General features: G+C 44.5%; 1 long non-coding RNA gene across 1 annotated transcript; it reads left to right on the plus strand.

Annotated features, from left to right (window-relative positions):
* Positions 1 to 680: 680 nt before the first annotated feature.
* On the plus strand, positions 681 to 2,859 carry LOC123521121. The gene is made up of 3 exons (XR_006679598.1): positions 681 to 1,963; positions 2,048 to 2,220; positions 2,365 to 2,859. It is a non-coding gene; the product is annotated as an uncharacterized LOC123521121 (long non-coding RNA).
* The last annotated feature ends 1,571 nt before the right edge of the window (positions 2,860 to 4,430 follow it).

A 4,430-nucleotide genomic window follows, 5' to 3' on the forward strand; every position in this document is an offset into this window, starting at 1 on the left:
TGGATTAAAAAACTGTGGTACATACATACAATGGAATACTACGCATCCCTAAAAAGCAGTGGTGAACGCTTGAAGCACATCGCCGCATGGGAAGAACTGGAGGAAGTTATGCTAAGTGAAGTAAGTCAAGCACAAAAGGACCAGTAAAACATGAGTCTGCTGAGGTAAGCTAAAAAATTGAAAAGGGGGCATAGGGAAAAAGCTACTGCATACATACATTCTGGAGTGAGGTCCAGGTAATATGGCAGGGACCAGACCAAATCCAGGGGTATATATGGCAGCCAACTAAAAAGAAGGTGGGTGGGGTAAGGCATGGGTAGCGGGGGCACAGGGCACTAATCCACCCAAGAGGAGGGTGTTGTTTATATCTCCACAGGGAAAGAGGGACCAGACTTCAACCCAGTGCTCCAAGACAAGAATGCAACACACTGGCATGAAGCAAGGAACCAATAGAGATGGCTGAGGGGTCAGCCTCATTACCAAGTACATGGGCAGCACCCCTCCCTCTCCCCATCCCCGCCCTCCACACACAAGAATTCATTTCAGAAGACACCATTGAAGCTACAGCTCAGGGAGAGGGACATGTCTGATCGTAGCACACAGGAGCAAAGGAGGGGGGAGGGAAAAAGAGTGAAGCACATCCTGGCCCACCAGGCCCTGAGGACGATATTTCTGCTCAGAGCAGCCAATGCGGAGAGGACCATAGGCCGGCCCCACCATGAGACATGACGCTCCTCACTGGCCCATAGCGCCAGGGTGCACAAGACATACTGCGGGAATTGTGTCTGATTTGACCCCACCACACCAAGGACTACTATCTGATTCATGGACTTGAGTTCGACTGGGCTGGGATGCTTTCTTGATATGCAACTACTTCTTGACGTAACGCTCTTTCCTACACACATGTGAGCGTCACTGGGTCTGCTTCTCTAGCCAGCGCAGCCTCAGACAACAGAACGCACAGATAATCCAGTCATGAGCTTTCCTAGGGACGTTGAAAATCAGAAATATTTAGGATATAGTTATTTTGTCGGGACCGCTTATTATCAGCTGTGCATATAGGCATGCCTCCCGCTGGTCCTCGGACTTTCAGTCACATGGCCCCGTGGCCCCGTCATACTCTGGCAAGTGATACAAAGCTCCTTTAACATCATCTATAGATTCCCACAGGCACTCCAGCTGGCCTTAAGTCTTAGCCTAGGTGCTTGGCTCTAGGTCTGTGGGTCAGTAAATATAGCTCCCTGATGAAGTCCCTAGAGGTAACCCACTTTCCAAGCCACCCTGATGCCCAGAGACATCAGTTCCCCCTCCTCCTCCAGCTGGTCCTGAACTCTGCTCCCTCCGAGGCCAGTACACCTTGCGTGCCTGCATGAACCAGGTTCTGAGTGCAGGAATCTGTGAGTCCAGAAGACGTTTTTCACTCCTGGCTTTTTTCCTTAATGGCAGCGAGATCCTCTGTTCTTGCCTTTGAGATGACTGATTTTATAGCGAGTTGGGCGGCAAAATTGACCAATTTCCAATTAGAGTTCTTTACATCCTATTTGCATGTTTCGACCCAGTCATTTGGCGAGAGTTAAAAAACAACGATGGCTAGAAGAGTCGTATCAATTAATGTACAGCACCACCCTTCCCTTTTCGCAATCTGATATGAGCAGCCAAGCAGTGAGAAGATGATTTTCTCTGGGGGTATGGTCTGCATTGATGATACAAACAATTGTTCTGGCAAAGCTCATTCTCTTTCAGATCCTGCAGTCTTCTCATAATATGACATTGGTTTATGGGACAGAAACCAGCAGAAGCCTTCGGCCTGTCCTCTGTCATGCAGGTGTGTGCTTCCCCACCACCGCAACACTGGAGCTGGGGAAGGTCTTCAGTCTGTCATCTGATTCACCGCTTTGGGACTTTCCAACTCTGACAATTGAGTGCGGCATCTCCTCATAATTGCACAAACTATGTCCTTGAGGTAAATCTCCCTATATATTTTTATCTATATTTATATTTTCAAATATATATTTATATTTGTTCTGTATTGCTTTTGCTTATCTAGAGCACCCAGAGAGGAGCTAGTCGTTGTGCCTGGGGTGGCTATCTGCATGGTCTTCAGTTTGAGGCCACCAGGAGCTCTGCGGAAGAAAGACCGGGCTGTCCACTCTCCTAGATCAGTTACAGTCTTGGAAACCCAAGAGGGCTTCTCTCGGAGTCAGCATTGAGTCAGCAGCGGTGAGTCTGGTTTAGAGAGGGCCCAGACAAAGATACTGTTGATTTAATGAATTACACTCAGATGTTTAAATAACCTTGTATTTTGAGGCAAACTCTAATATATTGGTGTGTGTAGTTCTGATAGTTTGCTCATTGTTGATATAGTTATCTATAAGAAGTTTTCGATGGCGCCAAGGCATCGCCTGTGGATGGCCAGCGCACTGCCTTCCAGATGGGCTGCGAGGGAACCGTGGCTTCTCCGAGTCGCTCTCCCAGGCTCTGTCCCTGTGGCCGTCATGGCCCATGGAAATCAAAGAGAACCTGCATGCCAGAAAAACAGGAAGAACACCCAGGAGATTCGCAAGGGAAAAAGAAAAGAGGAAGCAGAGGGATTCTGAGATCATGCAACAAAAGCAGAAGGCAGCTAACGAGAAGAAGTCTATGCAGACAAGAGAAAAATGATGACTGGCTAGTTTGGAATACCTGGGTGCTCCTGCCAACTAGGTGTTTATCATATGCTCTGAGATCCAGATTTTGTAGAGTGAACCATCATTACATATGCTATAACTTATCCTTAGAAAATGGTCTGTTTTAAACTTTATCTTTCCATCTGATGTAGTGTGATGTTTTAGAACCATTCTTCACAAAATAAAACCCTAACCATGCATGTAAAAAAAAAGAAGTTTTCATTAACTATTTGAAGATGGTTATATCCCTTTCAAAGTCAGTTCAATACTTACATGATATTTGTATGTGCCAAGCTGATTTTTAAAGCATCGTGCACATAATAGATCTCTTAGGCATTATTGTCATATCTATATGCAAATAAGAAAGCACAGACCTAGAAGATATATGGAATTTTATGAAGGTTTTCATCTATATTGACATTAAGCTACGAATCGAAAAGCTAGTGTATAAATGTAGACTCTTAGCTCCTAATAATATGCCATACTATTCATTTACAGCTTATTCTCATCTTGCTCCTCAATTTTCTTCTTAATTCTCAGCTACTTGTTAATTGCTACTTTTCTCCTCTCCCCGCTTCTCAAGAGCTCCTTAGGGCCACTCTCTCACAGGTCACATAGAGACTGGGATGCGGGCTACCTTTGCTTCAATGTGCCACCTTACTGTGGTGGTCCTACTGTGGGCAGCCAAGGACTGCAGGGCATTTCTGAGCTAGTCTCTAGCCCCGGTCCCCACAGTGAAGAAGGAGATACTTCCCCTGTGTTTCTGTTTCTACTCAAATATCTCATTATCGCTCTCACCTTTGATCCAAGAAGGTGGGAGCAACTGACTCCATCTCAGGGGCCCAGGCAGCTTAGCGTTGTTTCTTCCCCTCCATGGGCCTCATCATCTTCCTTGCACTCGGTGTTTCCCTTGCTGTATATTGGAATGTTCCTTGGTATCCTTCCTTCTTGCTGCACTGAGGCTGAGAAAGAAAACCCTATGTGCTGACACCAAACTTTGCTTTTGCAATGTGAAACAGAAGCCTTTAGAATTTAGAAAATATCCTTGTCCCAACAAATCTTAGTGCTCCAGAATATTATCTTGCTATGAACTCAGGAATAATTTAAATTAGAATCTCAAACTTGAATAATGACTTATTTATTCTATGAAATATACAACTAACTCTTTAAGTAGTGAATATCACTCATTTAATGGGTGTGGAGTCAAAGGGAAGTGGATTGATGATGAATTAAAAATGCATTGGCTTAACATTTTCAGAAGGATTATTGCTTTTGCAATGTTATTCTCACAGGGAATCTTAAAATAGGCTCATATTCACATATCCCCTGACGAATAACCCAAATAATGGAGAGTCTGACGCTGGTTATGCTTAACTTTAGCTGGTTATGAAGCATAAATATTTTCCAAATAAGAAATGAAAAATGATCTTGCTTTCTGCTAATCTTACCATTATTGCTCCTTAAAATGTACCACAAAATTAATTCAAATTTGGCCTAAAAAACGAAAAGTACTTCTATTTTTATGCTTCCTATTTTAACTCACAATTCATTATACCTGGCTGTCGAGTTTGGGCAAAATTGGAGTTTTCGCTAACTGATGAGGGGGTGAAAACCGACTGCTGTGGAGCTGAGGCCAGTTCATAACATCCCCCTGGGACAGGGCAGAGCCACGTAGCAGCTTTTCCAGACTGTGGTCTTATGAACGTAAGCTGCCAGTGCCTTCTCTCGCAGAGGCTTGTGGGCTCTCTCAGTTAGCAGTGGAAC

Source organism: Echinops telfairi, unplaced genomic scaffold (genome assembly GCF_000313985.2).
Source record: "Echinops telfairi isolate 266 unplaced genomic scaffold, ASM31398v2 ScPeMD7_7469;HRSCAF=8507_1, whole genome shotgun sequence".
NCBI classification, from domain to species: Eukaryota; Metazoa; Chordata; class Mammalia; order Afrosoricida; family Tenrecidae; genus Echinops; species Echinops telfairi.